General features: G+C 43.2%; 1 protein-coding gene across 6 annotated transcripts in view; it reads left to right on the top strand.

Annotated features, from left to right (window-relative positions):
* Positions 1 to 24,957, top strand: part of DAG1 (dystroglycan 1) — a 74,921-nt gene that overhangs the window by 23,931 nt on the left and 26,033 nt on the right. The window contains exon 1 of one of the 6 annotated variants that reach the window (XM_072722285.1): positions 8,361 to 8,520. The exons of 4 other annotated variants lie outside the window; for them this stretch is intronic. The gene's annotated coding sequence lies outside the window, so the exon portion shown is untranslated. Of the gene's footprint in view, positions 1 to 8,360; positions 8,521 to 16,296; positions 16,363 to 24,957 lie in introns of those variants that run through there. One more of the 6 variants, XM_072722283.1, reaches the window with a different exon arrangement.

Below are 24,957 nucleotides of genomic sequence, written 5' to 3'. Positions count from 1 at the left end.
GCAATTCCATATCTAGGATTTTATGCTCAGATTTCCTCCCAGAAGAATGCAAGTATAAAAGTGAGAGCACCTTGAGAGCAAAACAGGTGGGATACAGACACTTAGATGTGATACAAGCAGCAAGGGTGAGTGAGGAGGTGGGTCCAGCCACCAGGGCAGAAGTCTCCCTATTCTAGTAAAATTTAGAAAGTAACAATTATGAGCTATGTTATTTCATTTGAGCTTTAAGAACCATTTAAAGAGAGGCATCTGGTGGCTCAGTAGGTTAAGCATCTACCTTCAGCTCAGGTCATGATCTCAGGGTCTTGGGAACCAAGCCCTGTGTCAAGCTCAGCAAGGAGTTTACTTCCCCCTACCCCTCATATGCTCTCTCTCTCTCTCTCAAATAAATAGAATCTTAAAGAATTAATTAAAGAGACGGGTGCCTGGGTGGCTCATTCGATTAAGAATCTGACTCTTGATATCAGCTGGTCTTTGTCTCAGGGTAATGAGTTCAAGCCCTTCATTGGGCTCCACACTGGATGTGGAGGGGGGATCCCTGGGTGGCTCGGTGGTTTAGTGCCTGCCTTCTGCCCAGGGCATGGTCCTGGAGTCCTGGGATCGAGTCCCACATCAGGCTCCCTACATGGAACCTGCTCTGTCTCTGCCTTTCTCTCTCTCTCTCTCTGTCTCATGAATAAATAAATAAAATCTTAAAAAAAAAAAAAAAAAAAAAGAGGGACACCTGGGTGGCTCAGTTGTTGAGCATCTACCCTTGGCTCAGGGTATGATCCTGGGTCTGGGGATTGAGTCCTGCACCGGGCTCCCTGCTTCTCCCTCTGCCTATGTCTGCCTCTCTTTCTCTGTGTCTCTCATGAATAAATAAATACATTTTTAGAAAATCAACAAGAAGTGAATTAAAGAGAGATGTACTTGTTTATGGGTTTAGAGACACATTAAATGTGTCATTTGTGGACAGCTACTGAAGAAACCCAGCCTGCTCACCTGAGAGCCTCAGAAAGAAGCCTGCTTTTGACCTGTGCCCTATTGTATTTTTGGAATTTGTTTTACATCTATATGAAATTACTTGTTTTTTAGAGGAGGGGAGGGGCAGAGTGAGAGGGGGAGAGTTTTGTTTTTTTGTTTTTTTTTTAAAGACCTACCCATTAAAAAAAAAAAAAAAAAAGACCTACCCATTTATTTGAGAGAGAGTGCACATGTAGGGGGAGGGGCAGAGGGAGAGAACCCCTAAGCGGACTTCCCCCTAAGTGTGGAGCCTGCTGTGGGGCCCCATCCTACGACCTATGAGATCATGACCTAAGCCGAAACCAGAAGTTGGATGCTTAACTGAGTGAGCCATGCAGGTGCTCTCATATGAATTACTTTTGTTACATTAAGCCTGAAGGTAAGGACTAGACAGCTGATGGCATCATTGTGAGGCTAAGTGGTTATTGGGAATTATTAGCGGGGAATCTGATACTGAGAAACACTGGGTTAAGCCTACCCAGATCTTGCATTTAGCTCTGGGACCTTTGAGCTTGATGATGGTCTAGTCAGGGTTTTTTCTTCCAGGAGGGAATGTTCCTGGGAAGGGAAGATGAAACTAATTTTTTTTTTTAATTTATTTATTTATGATAGGCACACAGTGAGAGAGAGAGGCAGAGACACAGGCAGAGGGAGAAGCAGGCTCCATGCACCGGGAGCCCGACGTGGGATTCGATCCCGGGTCTCCAGGATCGCGCCCTGGGCCAAAGGCAGGCGCCAAACTGCTGCGCCACCCAGGGATCCCGGAACTAATTTTTAATCTTAAGTAAACATAGCACAGTGTAGTAATTTCAGGCCCCAGTGTGACATTTTCTTCCATTATAGCCCAAGTCACTTTTAAAACAAATAAAACAAGTTAGATGGACTTTAGTAACAAAAAAAAATAAAAGAAGGCCGTGCTTGCTCGAAAAGAATTCTCAGAACCATTAGCTGATCTCTAGAGAGGAAGGATATACCTGGATGTTGATACTGGGGGACCCTGAAATCCAGCTCCACAGGCAGTGCTTATGACTGTTGTCAGAGCTTTGAAGTAATGGCGTAGTGTCCTTTGAGGCAGTAGAGCATAAGGAATGCTCCCCCAGACAGGTGTCAGTGTCATGGGAAGATGTGGCTCTGACCTGTGTCCCCCAGACGGGTGTCAGTGTCATGGGAAGATGTGGCTCTGACCTGTGTCCTCCCTGTCCCATCATTAGGCTATGTGGGCAAATCAGAGCTAAGAATTTAACAAGGAAAGGTGTATTGGAGGGCTAATCAGATAATGAAGGGCTGAGTTTGGCAGGTTTCCTGAGGAAACAGCATTTGGGGACTGGGAGTTGGAGGGCAAGAGGGAGCTAGAAAAAAATTCCACTTAATGAATACTTAGGAGTACTTTTTGTGCCAGGCAGTGAAGGTGGACCTGATCCCTGGGTAGCTGTCATGAGCTGCCTGGAATGTAAGAGCCATGTGATGGCAGTTGTGGCTTGGGCAAAGTAATCTGGTGAACCAGGATTTGGGGTGCTGGCTCTGGCTCTGCCTTTTACTGGCTGTGATCTCCATTTTTTTCATGTTATAAAGGAGACATTAGGTATTCTATAGGGTTGCTGTGAGGATGCAGAAACACATGCCAGTGTTTTTTGTTTTTTGTTTGGTTTTAATTTATTTTTTTAAGATTTTATTTATTCATTCCTGAGAGACACAGAGGCAGAGACACAGGCAGAGGGAGAAGCAGGCTCCATGCAACGAGCCTGATGTGGGACTTGATCCTGGAACTCCAGAATCATGTCCTGAGCCAAAGGCAGATGCTCAACCTCTGAGCCACCCAGGCATCCCATGTTGTTATTTTTAAAGATTTTATTTATTTATTCATGAGAGAGAGAGAGAGGCAGAGACATAGGCAGAGGGAGAAGCAGGCTCCATGAAGGAGGAAGCCTGATGTGGGATTCAATCTTGGGACTCCAGGATCACGTTCTGAGCTGAAGGCAGATCCTCAACTGCTGAGCCACCCAGGCATCCCACATGCCAGTGTTTAGGTGTTGCATCTGGAACAGGATACTCCTCATTATGGCAGCTGAGTAAACCAGTGAAATATGGTCACTGAGGAAACAAGCTTATGTTGGCCTTGGTGGCCAGTGCATCAAGGTGGGGTACCTTCTGCTCCCTTCTTCCGTCTCATGCTTGACACTGGAAGCATCTAGATGTCTGTGAAGCAGTAAAGCAAAAGCAAAGGGAAGGAATTAACTTTAGTATAGTGCCACATTTGAGGTAAAACATTGATTTGTGTTTGTTGAACACCTGTTCCATTGAAGGGTTGGGTTACATGCCGTGAAAGTAAGCAATCCAGGTTAAGTGGAGCATAATTGTGCTGTAGGAACATCTGTGGCTTTGTGTTCAGGAGGATGTGCTATGGAGTGTACTCATTGTTAAATGAGTGGCAGGGATTGGACGTGCTTGGATAGGAGGAAAAGTACTCTTGCAGTAGTGAAAGAAAGTCAGTCCTTGGGAGAAGATGACTTGGGGCCCAGTCCTGAAGATAAGTAGAGAACCTGAAGGTTTAGGAGACATCTCAGTGCTGGGCAGTGATACAGTATTCCATCTTGTGGAGGAGAGGAGCCCCAGAGCAGAGTGACCAGAGGTCAGGCATGAGCCAGGAATCATGCATGGCCAAGGCATTGGCCAAGGCTAGGGGCCGGGGGAGTAGAAAGATGACAGGTGAGGCAGGAGGCACCCAGGAGGTGGGAAGGGGATAAGGATCCAGTGCATACTCTCTCAAGTCTTTGACCTATTTTTGAACTTGACTGGAAGGCTGGGTCTTGGTCACATCATTGGGTGGTGACAGTGGGCCCACGGAAGGTAGAGCAAAAGCAAGTGTCTGCCTGGATCCTCCTGTCCCTTTCCTTTCCAGTGTTCTAGGATGGACGGACAGGTCTAGGAAGTAGGGGCCATACTATTAGGCCCTGGCTTTCCCTGATTGGTACTGACTTATATTTTCCTCCACCCTGGCTAGGCCTTGCTGTTTGTCTCCTACTGAACCAGTCTGAGCTCAGGACCCAGGTGAATTAGGCCCCTGTTCTGGAGCTCAGTGGATACTCAATCTAGTGGGGCAAGTTTTTATTGGGAAACAAGAGAAGCTCATATAATTTTTTCTTGAGATTTTAATCTTCTAAGTAAGAGCAAGCATTTTCATTTTGTATTGTTCATTTGTGGAGAGATTGGAACACAAGTAGAATGGAATTGGAATTAAAGAGCATGTTGGGGAAGGTAGGACAGTATCTGATACTGAGTAGGTGGTCCAAATTTGTTGAATAAAGATGATCAAGAACATATTTCTGTCATGTATTTTCTTGTTAGAGGAAGGTACTTATGGAGAAAGAAGAGTAATTATTATAAAAGCAAACCTTATGTGTTTCTGTGATATTTATCCAGTGTCTTTCATCTAAAGAGCAAAACAGGGCAGCTTCCGTGGCTCAGCTGTTTAGCGCTGCCTTTGGCCCACGGCCTGGTCCTGGAGACCCCAGATCAAGTCCCATGTCGGGCTCCCTGCATGGAGCCTGCTTCTCCCTCTGCCTGTGTCTCTGCCTCTCTCTCTCTCTCTCTCTCTCTCTCATGAATAAATAAATAAAAATCTTTTTTTTTTTTTAAAGAGCAAAACAAATACCAGGTATCATTTAATTTGCCATTTGTCCACATTATACCTGTCCATGCTATTGATTATTATTGTAGTTGGTGTTATTTTATTCTGTATTTGTCTAGAAAAAAAGGTTTCTGAGAACAAACTTAGATATAGAAAATAATTTTTAGGGATCCCTGGGTGGCGCAGCGGTTTGGCGCCTGCCTTTGGCCCAGGGCGCGATCCTGGAGACCCGGGATCGAATCCCACGTCGGGCTCCCGGTGCATGGAGCCTGCTTCTCCCTCTGCCTGTGTCTCTGCCTCTTCTCTCTCTCTCTGTGTGACTATCATAAATTTAAAAAAAAAATTTTTTTTTTTAAATTTAGAAAATAATTTTTAAAAATCCTCTTGGCCGAAAAAAATTGCTGTCACTCCATAGCACCCTCTGTTCCTCTGCTCCCTGGAATGCTGGGAACTCTGATAGTCAGTGACCTCTTGCCAGAGGACAAATCACACCTGAGGTTCTGTTGGGCAGGACTGCTTCTTTCCTATTGAGGGGCAGATAAAGTTAGAGCATGTTCACTCTACTTCAGAATGTTTTGGAAATGATTTCTTTAAAGCTACCTGTTTCAGGACGCCTGGGTGGCTCTCAGCAGTTGGATGCCTACTTTCGGCCCAGGGCGTGATCCTGGAGTCCCGGGATTGAGTCCCACATCGGGCTCCCTGCATGGAGCCTGCTTCTCCCTCTGCCTATGTCTCTGCCTCTCTCTCTCTCTCTCTCTCTGTGTGTGTCTTTCATGAATAAATAAGTAAAATCTTTAAAAAAAAAAAAAAAAAAAAGGCCACTGTGTCAAGTCCCAAAAGTGCTATATGCATTAATCATTTGCAGGTCTTGGTATCCGGATGCTATACATGAGCCACAGAGAAGTAAGTAATCAGTCCCAGACAGGCTCACACTGGTCCTGTGTGAGGTGTTAGTGAGCTATGGAGGTGAGCCTTTTTTTTTTTTTTTTTTTTAAATTTATTTATTATAGTCACAGAGAGAGAGAGAGAGAGGCAGAAACATAGGCAGAGGGAGAGAAGCAGGCTCCATGCACCGGGAGCCCGACGTGGGATTCGATCCCGGGTCTCCAGGATCGCGCCCTGGGCCAAAGGCAGGTGCCAAACCGCTGCGCCACCCAGGGATCCCTGTGGAGGTGAGCCTTGTCACTTCCTTAGCTTCATGGTCAGTGGCAAATTCAGTACTTTGTAGTTAGTCTGTAAAAACAAAAGATAGCTGAGATGCCTGGATGCATTGCAAGTAATCTAAAAAATAGATTTGCATACTCTAAGTTAGCCTTCTGTGAATTACCTGTAGTTGTTTATAGGGTAGCCCTCTGTCCCCCCAAACTGCTGCTCTGATTTGCACCTTCACGTTAGGGTTACCTTGATGTTTGAGAGGTGGAAACTCTGGTGTCAAGAGGATGCTGGGTAACTTCTTGCTTCTTAGCCTTTGTGCACGTAGAGAGCTTGAGTGATTTTTTAGGTGTCTGTGGATTATGAGAACTTGATTATTAAAAAAAAGAAAAACAGACAAAACTCTAGCTCTCTACATAAATAAACTGGTAACTGGTGAATTTACCATATTTTTAGTTCTTTGTCCTAAGGAAATCTGGACTTTCCGGTAAGCATTAGTTGAACATAGTTAATGATCTAAGGCCAGCAGAGGACTGGAGGGCTGTTCCCTCCCTTGGGATGAAAATCATTGCTAAGGAACCTGTGGCTTCCTGTTTGCTCCCTTTCCAGTTCTGAGGGCAGGTTGACAGGTGGGACACTTGGGTTGTAACAGTCCATGAGATCCTGAAGGATTCCTATAGAGGGACTGACAGAGAAAGAGTGAGGGCTATGGTTTTTGTGGTCATTTTCTCAACCAGGTATGAAATGTCTCAAGGCCAGCATGTCTTCACTATCTCAGGATGAACAGCTTGGCGGGAGTGTGGAGGGCACTCTCTCCATTTCCTGTTGGTTGCTGCTTTGACTGTTTTATCACTGCTTTTCCCACTCTCCCATATAGAAATCTTATCAAGACATAACTAGGTGGAGGGACAAGTGTAAGGACAAAGACCAGATCCTGTTTTATCAGTCAAGCTCTGTAGGGCAGCTTAGTCTGAGGAGATAGAATCAGAGCTCTCATATTCTTTCTATTGCCTGTGACCTCTTAGTCTTTCCTCTTAACCTGCCAACCAAGTTCTGAACAGGTAGGGCAGTGACCATCCCTATGGCTCTGAGAGGGACTAACCTGTTAGGAGGTGTGTGTTGCATGAAATCTCTGATAGTGTTTTCTTGATCCATGCATTAAAGAAATGCAAAGAGGAGGTTCCTGATTCGTAAGTAGGTTTATTCTTAAGAGCACAGAGCTTTAAAAAAAAAAAAAAAGAACAACCACAGAACTTTTGATTTAAGATTCACTGGACTTTGAATCTTAAAAAGTCAAGGAGAAGACAAATTTTGTGCTTACAGAAGAGGTCCTTTAAGTAGTCATCTCCCAGTGCAGATAACTACATGGAGACTGGGAAGGGTAGGATTGCCTATGTGCACACTGTAGAAGTATATTTTATTATTTTATTTTATTTTATTTTATTTTATTTTATTTTATTTTATTTTATTATTTTATTTTATTTTTATTTATTTATTTATTTTTTAAAAAAGTGATCTCTACCCCTACTGTGATGCTCCAGCTCATGACCCCAGCAGAAATCATAAGTCGGCTGGTTAACTGACTGAGCCACCTAGGTGCCTCAGACCTGCACTCTTTGATAAGATGAAAGATCTCTGCATTTGTCCTCCCCTTATCCCTTATTGCTTTCAATTTTTAACCTTGGGTTCTAAAACACAATAATTAATTTCCAAATGATAACTACTGAGTGGAAGTGTACTTTTCCCTTTGTGCTAAGGGAATGATCAAAGTCTGCTAAAAGAGGAGGTAGAGACCTTGGGAGGGGGACAAAGGCATCTTCAGGGACTTCTTTAGTTGTGCTAAACTGGATGTAAATTCAGTGTGGCACATGATGCTGGGGATCACCTGGAGCTCTGAGGAAGAGGAAAGTACTTGGGAGTAACAGGTTTTCTCCCTCATACCTGGTGTGGAGGCACCTGAACTGGACACGTTTCTCTAAATCTGAGGAGAAATGGGGTTTAAAATTCTCTGGATCTCCTTGAGGAGCAGCCCAGTATCCTCTGCTGGGAAAGACTAGCAACATGGGCACTGACAGGACCTGGCCCAAGAGTTTTGCCTTCGCCAGTTCACTGGTGCCATTCCAGGTAAGCCTCATTGTGAGGTCAGTGTGTCAGATGTCTCTGTCCTGCTCAGCACTGGTCTTGCCTACTCCTCACTGCCTGATGATAGCATAGCCATGGCTTTGCAGAGCAGGAGTTCCAAGAATCTGCAAGGCCATCTTTTGGCTGTTTTTCTACAGCCTTCAGAAGCACACCTCTTTAACCTACCAGAGAAGTTTGTAATGATTATATTTTGTAGTTGCAAGGCTGAGGTGGGTAGAAGGGCCAATTAGAGCCATACGTGGGAGGGAAGGAATTCAGCTAGTAAGAAAGCCTGAGCAAATGGAGTGGGTGCTAGTTGTGTCTTGTCCCTTTATAAACAAGGTTTGTTGGTCTGGCAGTTTCTGGCGTGGTTGAAATATTCTTGATGGTTGAGCCTTTAAGAATGTGCCCCCCCCCAAAAAAAAAGAATGTGGCCCCAAACAAGAACTTAGCCAAAGCAGGTCACAACTTTAAACACTGAAGGTTGAAGTATTTGCCTAAACACTTGGTGCAGTGGGAGCCTTACAGTGAAGGTGCAAGGACTCCTGTTCACCAGGGAGAGGACACCCTCTAACATCTGTCTTGTGAGGCTGCTGGCGAGGCCAAGGACTGTGGTAAGGGCAGACCTGACTAGGGTGTTGAGGGTGTTGAGGCCACTCTGGTGTTTCCTCTCCTCTGTTTCAGAATCTGATTAGCCAAGTAGGTCAGGAAGGCCAGCAGTCAGCACAGTTTTTCTCAGCTTAGTTCATTGAAGTCAGATTAGCATATTAGTTTTGAGTTATGGCACTAATTTGTAATCTTTTGTAGTATAAAGGAAGAAATGTCAGAAAACTCACCTTTTAACTTCAAAGTGTGAAATCAGGTGATGACTGCTTTTGTGCTTAGTGAATCATTTCAGGGATTTAGTGGAAACCAGTTCCCTAAATACTCTGATGTCTGCTGAATGCCTGCTAAGCATCTGCTCGGGGAGAGGGTAGCAGAGGGGAGAGGGTAGCAGAGGACGTGTTGCCGAGACCCCAGCAGTGGACCACTTCTGCCTTTTTTCCCCTCTGGGCAGCCCTTGGGATCCAGCCTTGACAGACACTGACCATCCTGCTTTCACAATGTAGTCCCACACTACCTTTGTGCTGAGATGGAGAGGGGTTTGGATAGCCAGGGGAAGTTGGGGAGTCAGAAGGAAACTTTTTAAGTTTCCAGGAAGCACCTACTTTGTGTTTTATAAATTTGCCTATTTTTTTCTTAAAGATTTTATTTTATTTTTATTTTTTTTATTTTTATTTTTTTTATATGATAGTCACACAGAGAGAGAGAGAGAGAGGCAGAGACACAGGCAGAGGGAGAAGCAGGTTCCATGCACCGGGAGCCCGATGTGGGATTCAATCCTGGGTCTCCAGGATCGCGCCCTGGGGCAAAGGCAGGCGCTAAACCGCTGCGCCACCCAGGGATCCCTTAAAGATTTTATTTATTCATGAGAGAGAGAGAGAGAGAGAGAGAGAGAGAGGCAGAGACAGGCAGAGGGAGAAGCAGGCTTCATGCAGAGAGCCTGATGCAGCACTCGATTCTGGGTCTCCAGGATCATGCCCTGGGCCGAAGGCAGGTGCTAAACTACTGAGCTACTCAGGGATCCCAAATTTGCCTATTTTTAATACTTAAGCATTTAGTTTTATTATCTCTTGTGCTTTTATGACTTAGCAATGTATTTAAATCTTAATTGAATATTTTTATATGAAATTTGGGAAGGCTGCATGCATAGCCGATAAAGCTTCACACCTAGCACAAGGGTAGATAGTCGGTAAATATGCGCTGAAGTGTAATTATTGTTGGGCTGTCTTGAGATAATTGTAATTTACTTTAATTGGGTTCTTGGATGCCACACGGGTATGCGGATGTGGTAATTCATTTTCACTTATATTCTGCTGAGTCTGGCCACCGACCTCTCACACTTACTCCCCACCTCCACCCCTCCTCTCACTCCAGCTGCTATAGCCAGATGGTCCTTGTCTTTGGGCTCAGTTTACCCTTTGTTTTCAGTGCCCTACTGGGCATTGATGATTAAGACTGGACCTAACCCTATAAGTGTTTTTTCTGAAGTCTAATTGGTATGACTGAGTAATGTGTTGTTAGAAAAAAACATTTATATTTATAATTGTAAAAAAAACACATAACAAAATTTGCCGTGTTACCCATTAAAGTTTTTTTTTAAATTGTGGTAAAAAACATCTAACAGAATTTACCATGTTAACCATTTTTAATTGTGCAGTTCAGTACTGAGTAATGTTTAACAGCAGGCACCATAGTGAGGTCAGTGGAGTGTAGAACAAACGTTTTCTAAGTAAGTGTTGTTACAGAAGATGTGAAAAATTGACCCAGATGGAAAACCATGGTCTGGTGGAGAATGGCCTGCAGGGGTTTTTGAGCCTTGTGCTTCTCTTTCTTTAGGACATATTTGCACCTGAGTGAGTTTATACCCAGGTATTAAACCTTTGCTTCCTTCCTGCCTTTGTTGAGAAAAACCAAACCACTGTCAGCAGAAACCATTGCCCTTCCTGCACCTCTACTTTTGGTATCTGTGATAAGTGAGAATTTGCAAGTTTTCCAAGTGAGAAAAGTGTTCGAAGCAGTTTTTCTAACATTATGTAGAGCTTGCTTCTCAGAGGTAAATTTTTTCTTCCACATATTTTTACCCTGAGTCTCTTTCTGTGTATGTAACCCTAGGCTCCTTTGGTGGGTTCTCCATTGCCAGGATGGTATATCTGTGGGGCTGCCTCCATACCTCTGGTGATGTTCCTCCAGCGCACAGGCCAGGCAGAAACTTGTCACAGAGTCCTCGTCTGCCTTCAGAGCTGTGAGTGCTCTTGAGGTGACACCTTGAATCTTCACCAGTGACTTGGTTCAACACCTTCCTCATCTGATGCCAAAGGGTGAAAAAGGCCTGTTTTTAACTCAAAGCAGAGAGAGCTGCCTGTCTTTTTGGTATTTGGAGCCCAAATAAACAATGACTTCACACTATTGTTTTCCACTGTGTGGAGTACATCCTTTTGGCCATCAGTTTGAGCAGTTTTAAACTGGTTAACCCTCCAAAAATTTTATATTCATGTTAGACTGACATTTAACATTTAATTTTAACATCTGAGTGTGTGGTCAAAAGCTTTTATTTTTATTTTATTTTATTATTGTTTTCTTTCGAGAGAGGGAGCACGTGTGTGAGCATAATGAGGGGTGGAGAGGGGCAGAGGGAGAGGCAGAGAGAGAATCTTAAACAGGCTCCATGCCCAGGAGGTGGTGAACATGAGGTTTGACCTCATGACCCTGAGATCATGACCTAAGCCAAAACCAAGAGTCAGATGCCCAACCAGCTGAGCCACCCAGGTGCCTCTGGACAAGAGCATTTTTGCTAGATGGAACCTAAAGGGATTGTTTCAGTTGTTTGTTCAGTTTTGCTTTTGACTTTCTCAAAACTATTTGAAACAGGGACATGGAATTTTATTATATGTTTGGCTTAAAAAGAAAGACCCATTTTACTTAAATTAATTATTACAGTGAATAGAAGCAGTTTGAGAGTTTAAGTACAATTTTAAAGATTTTATTTATTCATGAGAGACACAAAGAGAGAGAGGTATAGACACAGGCAGAAGGAGAAGCAGGCTCCCTGCAGAGAGCCCCATGTGGGACTCCATCCCAGGGCCCTGGAATCATGATCTGAGCCAAAGGCAGACGCTCAACCACTGAGCCACCCAGGCGCCCCTTAAGTACAATTTTTAGGTAACCTAGCTATATTGAAGAGTAGCAGTTCCTGGGAGTGATGCGGTGGACTGCCTCTGCCCCTGCCTCATTTTGTGTAGTTAATAATGGATTAAATCTCACAGCTTTTCCTTTCATTCTTAGAAAGCAGAAACTAGTAAGTAGGGAGCTGTTCTTTCAGAATTTTAGTTAAGATACCTTACTTAGTTCCATCCCCTGTGGGCTTTTCTGAGGAAACATTAAGTTTACTATGAAATGAGTTGGTGCCGCATATGCATTTGTTCTTTGCATTTATTGAGTGGAAAGCATTTATTGACTGAGCTTCCTGTGTGCCTTGGGGTACTCATTAACTCTGGGGAGGCAGGCTGAGCCGAAGAGAGCAGCTTCTTTCCTGGAGCTGGGCTTCCAGTGGAATCTTCTTCTAGTTCCCAGGGGCCATGAGGCCTGTGTTCATGGGCATACATTCTGCCCCCTCACCCTCAAGCAGGGCATGTGCTTCCGTCACATATAACTAGGGATTAGTGTTGGTGACAGGAAGGGCCAGAAGCATTCCCTTTTCCTGCTGAACTTGGGAGGTTTGGGGTACTCGGAAGTTTGAGGTCCTCGCCTGTCACCGTAATGCTTTTGATTCCCTAGTTGTGGCCCCTATTGACTGACTTAGTAAACTTAAGATATACTTGCCTTCAGGGCAGTTGTGAAGTATTTTGATTTACAAAGGATACCACCTTTTAGGCATTGCTGAAAACTTGACTTTTTTTCCCCCATCACTGGAGAGTCCCGAGGATCACAGTTGGAGAAAGAAAGCATTGGCATGGCCATTGGCAGATGCAGGGGATTGTCAGCTTCCACTCCAACTAGATCTGGTTCCTATGAGTGAGGGCACTGATCTGAAGTGAGTGTCAGGGTCTGGGGTCCCCGGGGCTTCCTACTCCAGACTGTCCTTTCATTGTGTCGGGTCTGTACCCCAGGAGTGTGCTGGGGGGGTTCCCCTGCTCAGATATTCTTCCTCTTCCCCACAGCCAGCACAGTGGAAGTGCTGCGTCAGGGATGTTGTTAGGTGCGCTCGCCCAGGGAGGCGCGGGAAGGGGGGAAGGGTTCCTAGGGTACTGTGGGGCTCTCTTCCCTGGTGCTCCTGGGGCAGGAGTGCAGGCTTTTACTGAGAAAAGAGGGAGAGGGCAGCCTCAGTGGCTGCTCTGGGATAGCAGTGTCCCAAAGGGCTGTGCTGTGTCTAGGCTTTGCAGGCTATGGCATTTTTAAGGTTTCTCTGCCCCCTGGGGTGGAATGTCTAGAACTAAGCAGAGTGGGGCAGGGTGGGGGGAACGACTGCTGCCTGGCAGCTATGCCTATTTTTCACACTTTTATGGCTGTTGAATGTGTGTTTAGAGAGCCAGGAGCTTCACCAGGCTCTGGGAAGGTCCCTCCTCACAGGGTTATATTTCACTGGGATCGAGGGCAGCACTGAGCTCAGGCTTAGTGGCAGGCACTCCTCTGGGTACTGGTACAGAGGACACCAGTTACCCGATCCCACTACCCATTTTTCAGTAGGAGATCTTTGGTATAGCTTCTGTTAGCCAGATAGTGGTGAGTTCGGCTGAGACATACATACTCTTGGGGTGTCCTGAGTGCTTGCTGGTGTTCTAGAGGGTTTAATGTGAGTGAGTACGCATATGCAGTATTAAATCAGTGGCTGTGTCAAGAAGATTGGGTGATTCTGCCTGTGTCTTTCTCTGGTTCCTGAGCACCTTTCTCCATATTCTGGCCACAGGCTCTGTGTGACCATGGATGAATGTTACTTTTCTCAGGGCCTTGTTCCCTGAAAAAATGAGGAGGAGGATCTCTGGAGTGCCTCCATCTCTGAATGACCAAATGTGTAAGAGACTATGAAAAGCCTTCCAAGGGGTGTCCTAGTTTGGGTGTTTGAATGCAGCCTGCCAAGTTCCTAGCATGGGAAGATGTGACCCTTGCTTATAGGAAGCCAGCGTTGGAAAGACACAAGGCTGCTTTTTGCCAAGTTTCCAAAAGATCTTTTCTCCCCGGAGCATGGAAAACCAACATATAGCAGTTGGAGTTGTGCCCTGGACATCGCCTGCTTGCTAAATGCAGAGGCACTTAGTCATACCCATGAAACAGATACCCTGTGTCGTCATGTGTCCACAGATAGCAGACTGAGCTTATGTTCTTGGTAGGACAGGGTGTGTCTCATACTGTTGCTGTTTTCAAATAAACTGAGAATTTTTAAATGTAGAATCAGAAGAGTAGAAGATCAGCTGGATCAAAGAAGTGAAAAAATAAGTAAAGAGTGAAGACATAGGAAGAAGCTAAAAAAAAAAAAAAAACAAAAAAAACAAAAGTCCTGTATCCTTCCTGTTCATTCATTAGGTGTGTGTCTGGAGCTGTATGTATGCTTGGTATACATTAGTGATTCTAACAGATGTGTCCCTGCCCCTCCACAGCTTCCAGTCTTGGAGGGTATTGGTTGAGCTCAGCACTTTACTAAGTAAGAGTTAAAATGTATAAGAAAGGGGGTGCCTAGTAGCTCAGTTCGTTAAGCATCTGCCTTTGGCTTTAACTTGGGGCACTTGCTAGGGATCTGAGGAGAAGACCTCTGTGCAGTGTATGGTGAACCTGTTGTGTTGAGGAGTCAGAGCATTTCCTTCTTTGCCTTTCCTGGTGGAGGACCCTGTGGCAGTCACTGGGAATTAAGTGATTCTTGGAGCTGATGCCTACAAGACCCCAGCTTCTAAGTCCCTGGTTAGTTGGTATCCTCTTGGGGAAGTGTGGTATTTAGCACTGTTGGCAAGTTTGTGTTGGGCACAAGTGACCCAGCCATCTACTGATGGCAAAAGTAGTCCCTGGGGTGCCTGGTTGGCTTAGTCAGTTAAGCCCCTGCCTTCAGCTCAGGTCATGATCCTGGGGTCCTGGGATCAAGCCCCGAGTCGGGTTCCCTGCCCAGTGGGGAGTCTGCTTCTCCTCTCTATGCCACTCCACCCCTGTTCGTGCTCTCTCTCTCCCTCTGTTAAATAAAATCTTAAAAAAAACAAGGGAGACGTCCCTTTTAAGGAATGGGTCTGAAATCCTGTGAGAAATGCCTGGTTACCTGGGTCCTTAGGGTGGAACAATGTAGTGGAAACAGGAAGGAGGACGATGTTATACCTGTTATTTATCTAGCATTGAGAGGATGGGATCATGCCAAATGATAAAATACCTTCATTGACTTTTTAAGGTGAGTGAATTCCAAATCCTTTTTCATATCTTTGTAGAGCAGCTACATGGGTTTTTCTGAGCCTTTAGGGAGCAAGCGCTGTCCTAAAGACTAGGGGTGTGTAAACTTGAGGGACATGGACACCAGGAGGTAGAGGTGGACAGAGACTAGGTTGATGGGTGGGGCAGGGCAGTAGCCCCAGGGCCTGGGATCTGGACACCATTCAGAATATGCCAGACACATGAATGAGGACAGGGCTTTCCAGTCCTAAGAAGGTGGTGAAGAAGACACAGTAGGACATGCTGACCGTTTTAGGGTTTTTTATTAGTTTTAGATGGCAGTACTCAGCCAAAGATTTATTTATTTATATATATATTTTTAGAGCGAGGGCATGCACACATGGAAGGGGCATGGGGAGGAGAGAGAATCCTGAGCAGACTCCCTGCTGAGTGGGGAATCTGACACAGGGCTTGATTCCCCGACCCTGACATCATGACCAGACCGGAAACCAAGTCAGACACTCAAACTACTGAGCCACCCAGGCGCTCCTGTTCTGTTGTGTTTTTGTAAGATCCTGTTTTAGGAAGTAGAGCAGTTAGAAATTTGGAGGCCCTTGTGAGCCCCTCCTTTTCCCTTGACTCTTTCTAGAGTGAACTTGGCATTTAAGATCATGTGCATGATTTTATTTATTGCATACATACGAATCTATAAACGACATATGAATATTATACATAAATAGTGTTAATATCTTTATACAGTGGGCATATTTTCTGCTGAACCTTTTTGGGATTTATCAATTTTGGTTCTTAAAAGTTTTAGTTCATTTTAAATTGTCCTATAGAGTTCCATGGCATGAAATGCTGTCGGTGCTTTCTCCAGTTGATGGATGTGGGGTTGTTTTCAGTTTTCCAGTGTTGCAGTGGATGTGCTCACTCTGTCTCTGGATGTTCGTGTGCATATGTGTATTTCTGCATGTGTGTTCCTTGAGGTATGTGTCTAGGAGTGGAAGGGCCGAGCCAGGTGGTTCATTCTCTACTTTTGTACCCTTCATGATGTCACATATGAACATTTTTGCCTGTTCTCATGGCGTGGAAAGTTTTTTTGCATTTCTTTAATTTTCTTTCCCCTGATTATTAGTGAGGTTGAACATGGTTTTTTTTAAAGATTGATTGATTAATTTAGTGCAAGTGGGAGGAAGGACAGAGGGAGAGAAATCCTTCAAACAGACTCCCCATTGAGCATAGAGCCTGATGTGGGCTTGATCCCAGGACCCTGAGAACAGGATGGAGCCGAAATCAAGAGTCAGCCACTTAACCAGCTGAGCAACCCAGCTGATTGGTAAAAGATGGGTTGAATATCTTTTGTATGTTGACTGCTATTCAGGTTTCTTCTGTGAATTACCTTTTCTCTCTTTTGTCTTTAACCCATTTTTATTATTTTAGGGCACCTGATGTATTTTGATGGGGATCCTTTGGCCATCATATGCATTAGAAAAGCTCTCTCCCAGGCTATGGTTGGTCCTTTTAACTTTATGGTATCCTTTACTGTATAGAAATTCAAAATTCAAATTCTAGGGGCACCTGGCTGGTTCAGTCAGTGGAACATGTGGCTCTTGATATTAGAGTTGTGAGTTTGAACCCCACGATGGGTGTAGAGATTACTTAAAAATAAAATTATAAGACTTTATTTAGGGGATCCCTGGTTGGCTCTGCGGTTTAGTGCCTCCCTGTCTTCGGCCCAGGGTGTGATCCTGGAGTCCCAGGATCGAGTCCTGCATTGGGCTCTCTGCATGGAGCCTGCTTCTCCCTCTGCCTGTTTCTCTGCCTCTCTCTCTGTCTTTGTGTGTGTGTCTCTCATGAATAAATAAAATCTTAAAAAAAATCTTATAAAAAAAGACTTTATTTATTTGAGAGAGAGAGAGCACAAGCGGTGGGGAGGGAGAAGCAGACTGCCCATAGAGCAGGGAGCCTGATGTGGGGCTCAATCCAGGACCCTGGGATCATGACCTAAGTTGAAGGCAGACACTTAACCGACTTAGCCACCCAGTCACCCCTAAAATTCTAATTCCAATTTATCCTTTTTAAATGATTTAAAACATTTTTTTGAGATAATTGTGGATTCACACATAGTCATTAAATAATACAGAGATCCTGTGTATGGTTTACCCAACTTCTCCCCATGGTAATAGCTTACAAAACTATAGTACAGCATCACAACCAGGAATACTGACATTGATATATCAGAATATAGAATATTTCATTACCACAGGATCCCTTACGTGGCCCTTTAAAGCTATACCTACTTCCTTCATGCCCTGACTGCCTCTTTAACCCTTGGCAACCACTAATCTGTTCTCCATTTCTATAATTTTGTCACTTCAAGAATATGATAAAAATATATGTAATACATATATGTAATGTATGTATAAAAATATAATAGGTAACCTTTTAGGATTAGCATTTTATACTCACCATAATTCAATGAATGGTTTTTTTTTTTTAATGACTGAGTAGTTTATCCCTTTTTATTGCTCATTAGTATTCCATGATATGAATATACCACAGTTTGACCATTTATCCATGAAGGACATCTTGGTTGCACTCTTTGTTGAAAAAGCTATTTTCCCCTTTGAATTGTTTTTGTATCTTTGTCAAAAATCAGTTGGAAAAAAAATCAGTTGGGCATTCTTGTTTAAATCTATTTATAGAGTCTAGGGGTACCTGGGTGGCACAGTGGGTTCAGTGTCTGACTGTTGGCTTTGGCTCAAGTTGTGATCTCAGGGTCATGGGATAGAGCCTGCCATGCTCAACATGGAGTCTGCTTAAAAGACTCTTTCCCAGGGATCCTGGGTGGCTCAGCGGTTTGGCACCTGCCTTCCGCTCAGGGTGTGATTCGGCATTCCCGGGATCGAGTCCCACATTGGGCTCCTTGCATGGAACCTGCTTCTCTCTCTGCCTCTCTCTCTGTGTGTATCTCTCATGAATAAATAAATAAAATCTTAAAAAAAAAAAAGACTCTTTCCCTTTGCCCCTGCCCAGTGTGTGCACTTGCGTATATGCTCTCTCTTAAGAAAATAAATAAATCTGGGGCAGCCCCAGTGGCGCAGCGGTTTAGTGCCGCCTGCAGCCCAGGGCGTGATCCTGGAGACCCAGGATCGAGTCCCATGTCGGGCTCTCTGCATGGAGCCTGCTTCTCCCTCTGCCTGTGTCTCTGCCTCTTTCTGTGTCTCTCATGAATAAATAAATAAAATATTTAAAAAAAGAAAATAAATCTTTAAAAAATTTAATGTATTTCTGGATTTTTAGTTGTTCCGTTGGTTTATGTATTTGTCTCTTCACTAATATAGTCTTGATTATTGTAGCTTGCTAAGCTTTTTTTTTTTTTTTTTAAAGATTTTATTTATTTATTCATGAGAGAGAGAGAGAGGCAGAGGGAGAAGCAGAGGGAAAAGCAGGCTCAGTACAGGGAGCCCGATGCAGGACTCGATCCCGGGACTCCAGGATCACACCCGAAGGCAGGCGCTAAACCACTGAGCCACCCAGGGATCCCCACTAAGTTGTGATATTAGAGTAATTCCTCTTTTTTCTTCTTTTTAAAAAAAAAAAATTTTTTTTTTTTTGGCTAGTGTTTTTTTGCCTTTCCATGTAAATTTTATATATCTATCTGTCTATTTATTTATTTGGATTTTATTTATTTGAGAGAGAAGGAGAGAGAACACAAGTGGAGAGGAAGGGCACAGGCAGAGGGAGAAGCAGACTCCCTGCTGAGCAGGAAGCCCAATGCAGGACTCAGTCCCAAGACCCTGGGATCATGACCTGAGCTGAAGGCAGACACTTAATCCACTGAACCACCTAGGCACTCTCCATATAAATTTTAGAATAGTCTTGTCTAACATCTATAAAATTTCTTGCTGGAATTTTGATAGGGATTGTATTGAACCTTACATTAGTTTCCTAGGGCTGCTGTAAAAAATTTCCATGATCTTAGTGGCTTACAGTAACATAAATTTATTCTCTCATAGCTCTGGAGACCAGAAATCCAAAATCAAAGAGTTGGTGTGGCCTCTACTCCCTCTGTGGGCCCCAGGGAGGAATTTATTCCTTGTCTCTACTTTCTGACTGTTGGCATTTCTTGGTTTGTGGCCACATCACTTGATTCTTTCTCAATTTTCATATCCCCTTCTCCCTCCCTGGTATATATAATCTCCCTCTGCCTCTCTCTTACAATGACAGATGTGGTTGGATTTAAAGCCCACCTGGGTAATCTCCGTATGTCAAGATTTTTAATTTAATCCATCTGCAAGACTCTTCCTGTAAACTAACATTTACAGATTATATGGTTTGGGACTTTATATCTTTGGATGGCCATAATTTAGTCTGTTAAAAATCTGTAAACAGTTTGGCGAGAACTGACACCTTTACTGTGTTGAGCCTTCCAACCATTAACACAGTATGTCCCTTCGTTTGTTGAGCTCCTCTGATTTCTTTCACCAGTGTTGTGTATTTTCAGCATATGAATCCTATATGTGTTTTGTTAGATTTACACTAGGTATTCATTTTTTGAGTGATTGAAATGGTATTATATTTTAAGATTTTATTTATTCATGAGAGAGACAGAGAGAATGAGAGAGAGAGAGAGGCAGAGACATAGGCAGAAAGAGAAGCAGGCTCCAGGCAGGGAGCCCGATGCGGGACTCAATCCCAGGGTCCCAGGACTCCAGGATGATGCCCTGGGCGGAAGGCAAACGCTCAACTGCTGAGCCACCCAGGCGTCCCAACGGTATTCTCTTTTAAATTTGGTGTCTATATGTTCATTTCTAGCATGTAGAAATACAAGCTATTTTTGTATGTTTATTTTGTATCCTGTGATCTTCCTTTTTTTTTTAATTTTTTAAAATTTATTTATGATAGTCACACACACACAGAGAGAGAGAGAGAGGGAGAGGCAAAGACACAGGCAGAGGGAGAAGCAGGCTCCATGCACCAGGAGCCCGACGTGGGATTCGATCCCGGGTCTCCAGGACCGCGCCCTGGGCCAAAGGCAGGCGCCAAACGGCTGCGCCACCCAGGGATCCCTCCTGTGAGCTTCCTAAACTCATTTGTTATCCTAATATTTTGTTTTGTAGGTTCTTTGGGATTTTCTGCATGGACGATTATGTTATCTGCAAATGGGGACTATTTCCTTTTTAAAAATTTTTTCCTTTCTGATCTGTATGCAATTTGTTTCCTTTTCTTGCCTTATTATTGCTGTCTAGAACTTCTAGCTCTAAAAGAATGGTAAGAGCAGACACTCTTGCCTTGTTTCTGATCTTAAGGAGAAAGCATTCAGGCTGTCACCATTAAGTATAATGTTTGCTGTGTGTGTGTTTTTTTTTTGCTGTGTTTTTGTAGATGCTCTTTATCAAGTCAAGAAAGTCCCCTCTATTCCTGTTTTTCTGAGAGTATTTATCACATGAATAGGTATTTAATTTTGTCAGGTACTTTTTCTGCATCAATTGATATGATTATGTGATTTTTGTTCTTTAGTCTGTTAATATAGTGGATTCTCAACTATTGAACTGGCCTTGCATCCCTGAAATAAGTACCACTTTGTCATGGTCATATATAATTCTTTTTATATATTGCTAAATTCTGTTTTATAATATGTTTGATTTTTTTTCTGAGCAAACTTTAAATCTTTATTGAGAGAATTTAAGTCAAATTATCAATAAAACAAACAAAATGTTTGTTGGCTTCAGCTTCTTTTCTTCTTATAACTGTCCGTCACCTGCATCTGGAATTTTAGCAGATGTCTGAGTAAGTGGAATCATCCCTTTCACATCAGGGCCATCTCCACACTCACTGCCAGTCTTTTCCAAACCTATTTCCTGGCTTTCATCTTCCAGTTTAGGTTCTTGAACCACATGTGCTCCTTCTCTCTGTTGTCTAGGCTCAATATCTCGATCCTCAGTTGGTAGTTCCTTTTCTTCCGATGTTTTTTTTACCTGGTTGCTTACCAGTCGCAGATTCATCCAACTTAGAAAGCTTTTTTCCATCTCCCCTTCCTCGAGATCTTGATCTTCCTCGTGCATTCATATTTTGTACAGTTGAGTCTCAGACAGTGAGAGGAATCCAGACCCTAGCTGCATATTAGAGCCCAATATGTTTGATATTTTAAAAAATGTTATTTTTAAGTAATTTCTGCACCCAGTAGGGCTTGAACTCTCAACCCTGAGATCAGGAGTTGCATGCTCTACTGACCGTACCAGCCATGTGCCCCTGATAATGTTTTGTTAAAGATTTTTTTAAAAAAATATTTTATTTATTCATGAGAGATACAGAGAGAGAGGCAGAGACACAGGCAGAAGGAGAAGCAGGCTCCATGCAGGGAGCCCTATGCGGGACTTGATCCCGGGACTCCAGGATTGCGCCCTGAGCCAAAGGCAGGCGATAAACCGCTGAGCCACCCAGGGATCCACTGTTAAAGATTTTTGTGTCTGTTCATGAGAGATACTGGTCTGTATCCTTATCCCCCTCTTTTTTTTTTTTTTTTTTTTTGGTATTTTGATTTTGATATCAGGGTAATGCTACCTTCATTAAATGAAGGTTGGCTGACTGGCTCAGTTGGTAGAACACATGACTCTTGATCTCAGGGTCATGAGTTCAAGCCCCATGTGTGGCATAGAGTTAAATTAAAGTGTTCCCCCTTCTGTTTTCTGGGAAAGATTATATAGAATTAGAGTTCGTTCTTTTTTTTTTTTTTTAGAGTTAATTCTTTAAATATTTGGTAGAATTTGATAATGGAGCCATCTGGGCCTGGAGATTTCTTTTTGTGGGTGTTTTTTTTTTTAATTTTTATTTATTTGTGATAGTCACAGAGAGAGAGAGAGAGAGAGGCAGAGACACAGGCAGAGGGAGAAACAGGCTCCATGCACCGGGAGCCCGACGTGGGATTCGATCCCGGGTCTCCAGGATTGCGCCCTGGGCCAAAGGCAGGCGCCAAACCGCTGCGCCACCCAGGGATCCCTTTGTGGGTGTTTTTAAATAACAAATGCAAATTCCTTAGTAGTATTCTTAATAGAAATTTTTTTTTAATTAAAAAAGATTTTAGAGATTTTATTTATTTATTCATGAGAGACAGAGAGAGAGAGGAAGAGACATAGGCAGAGGGAGAAGCAGGCTCCCCGGAGGGATCACATCCCCAAATATGATCTGGGATTCAATCCCTGGACCCAGGATCACACCCAAAGCTGAAGGCAGATGCTCAACTGCTGAGCCACCAAGGTATCCCTAGAAATTGTTTATGTGATACTGGGTGAATTGGTAGCTTGTATTATTTAAGGAATTGGTCTATTTTATTTTGATTTGTTGAATCTTTTTTTTTTAAGTAATCTTTCTGCCCAATGTGGGACTCAAACTCAGGACCTTGAGATTAAGAGTCACATGATCTACTTGACTGAGCCAGCCTGGTGCCCCTGCTTACTTAACTTTTTTTTTTTTTTTTTTTAATCTGTGGATCTATAGTGATATCCCCTGTTTAATTCCTGATATTGGTAATTTCTGACTTTTTTTTAAATATTTTTTTTCTTTATTTATTTATGATAGTTACACACACACAGAGAGAGAGAGAGAGTCAGAGACTCAGGCAGAGGGAGAAGCAGGCTTCATGCACCGGGAGCCCGACGTGGGATTCGATCCCGGGTCTCCAGGATCATGCCCTGGGCCAAAGGCAGGCGCCAAACCACTGCGCCACCCAGGGATCCCAATTTCTGACTTTTTGTTGTTGTTGTTAGTCTTACTAGAGATTCATCAATTTTACTAATATTTTGAGAGAATCAGGTTTTATTTCCATTGATCTTTCTATTTTTGTTTTCACTTTCATTGATTTCTACTCTGTTTTTCTCTTTGTGCTTGCTTTTGGTTTATTCTGCTTTTTTTTTTTAAGCTTTTTTAAAAAATATTTTATTTTATTTATTCATGAGAGGCACAGAGAGAGAGAGAGACACAGGCAGAGGGAGAAGCAGGCTCTATGCACCAGGAGCCCGACGTGGGATTCGATCCCGGGTCTCCAGGATCATGCCCCGGGCCAAAGGCAGGTGCCAAACCACTGCGCCACCCAGGGATCCCAATTTCTGACTTTTTGTTGTTGTTGTTAGTCTTACTAGAGATTCATCAATTTTACTAATATTTTGAGAGAATCAGGTTTTATTTCCATTGATCTTTCTATTTTTGTTTTCACTTTCATTGATTTCTACTCTGTTTTTCTCCTTGTGCTTGCTTTTGGTTTATTCTGCTTTTTTTTTTTAAGCTTTTTTTTAAAATATTTTATTTATTCATGAGAGGCACAGAGAGAGAGAGGCAGAGACACAGGCAGAGGGAGAAGCAGGCTCCATGCAGGGAGCCCAATGCGGGACTCGATCCCGGATCTCCAGGATCACACCCCAGGCCGAAGGCAGCACTAAACCACTGGGCCACCCGGGCTGCCCGTTTTAAGCTTATTTTGATGGGAGCATAAGATTATTGTTTTGAGACTTTTCCTTTTATTTCTGGTGGATTTAATGCTATAAATTCATTTCTAAGCACTGCTTTAGCTGTGTTCCACAAATTTTAACATACCCCACAAATGTGTGTGTTTTTTTTTCTTTTTCACAAATGTGTTTTTATCTTCATTCAGCTTAGTGTAATTTTTTATTTCCGTTGAGACCTCCTCTCTGACCCAAGGATTATTTAGAATGTTGCATGGTTTTTGAGTGTTTGGAGATTTTCCTTTTACCTTCTGTTACTGATTTCTTTTTTTTTTTTTTTTAATTTTTAAAATTTATTTATGATAGTCACACAGAGAGAGAGAGAGAGGCAGAGACATAGGCAAAGGGAGAAGCAGGCTCCGTGCACCGGGAGCCCGACGTGGGATTCGATCCCGGGTCTCCAGGATCGCGCCCTGGGCCAAAGGCAGGCGCTAAACCGCTGCGCCACCCAGGGATCCCCACCACCCAGGGATCCCCTGTTACTGATTTCTAATTTGATTCCATTGTGGTTAGAGGACACATTCAGTATTAATTCATTTAAGTTTTTTTAGGGTTTATTTTATGGCCCTAGATATGGTTTATCTGGACCTATATGTTCCATGGACATTTGAAAAGCATGTATGTTCTGCTGTTGTCATGTGGAGGGCTCTCTGTAAGTGTTAATTAGATCATGTCGATTGATGATATTTTTAAATTCTTTTGTATCCTTGCTAATTCTCTTTCTAGTGCTCTGTTAATTGTTGAAAGTATGGTATTGAAGTTTCCAACTAGAATTGTGGATTTATTTATTTTTCTTTTTAGTTCTATCAGTTTTTGCTTCACAAATTTTATAGCTTTATTGTTTGGTACATTTAGAATTGTACATGTAAGATTGTTACTGTTGGTAGCTTGGGCCTTTTATCATTATATAATTTCCCTCTTTCTCTGGTAATTTTCTTTGCTCTGATGTCTACTTTATCTGATATTGATATAGCCATTCTTGTTTTCTCTTAATTAATATGTGCATGTTATATCTTTTTTCTGTTCTTTTACTTTCCACCTATCCTTGTCATCTCGGTATTGACATCTATTGACTATCTTTAAATTCAGTTTGAGATCTTCCTTGTTCTTGGTATGATGAGTGATTTTTCTTTTTTTTTGAAAGGAGGAGAAAGAGAGAGATCGTGCAAGCACATGCATGCACACATCCCAAGGGCAGAGGGAGAGGGAGAGAGAATGCTAAGTGGGCTCCACACCTAGTGGGGAACCCGATGTGGGGCTCAGTTGCAAACCCTGAGATCATGCCTTGAGCTGAAACAAAAAGTTGGATACCTAATCATCTGATCCACCCAGGTGCCCTTGATGACTGGTTTTTGATTAAAACCTGAACAATTGGGATCCCTGGGTGGCGCATCGGTTTGGCGCCTGCGTTTGGCCCAGGGTGCGATCCTGGAGACCCAGGATCGAATCCCACGTCGGGCTCCTGGTGCATGGAGCCTGCTTCTCCCTCTGCCTGTGTCTCTGCCTCTCTCTCTCTCTCTGTCTCTCTCTATCATAAATTAAAAAAAAAAAAAAAAAAAAACCTGAACAATTTATTTTGTCCTGAAACTCTGATTCTGTTTTACC

The sequence above is a fragment of the Vulpes vulpes genome, chromosome 9 (genome assembly GCF_048418805.1).
Source record: "Vulpes vulpes isolate BD-2025 chromosome 9, VulVul3, whole genome shotgun sequence".
In the NCBI taxonomy this organism is placed as follows: Eukaryota; Metazoa; Chordata; class Mammalia; order Carnivora; family Canidae; genus Vulpes; species Vulpes vulpes.
This window is presented reverse-complemented; position numbering and strand designations above follow the sequence as displayed.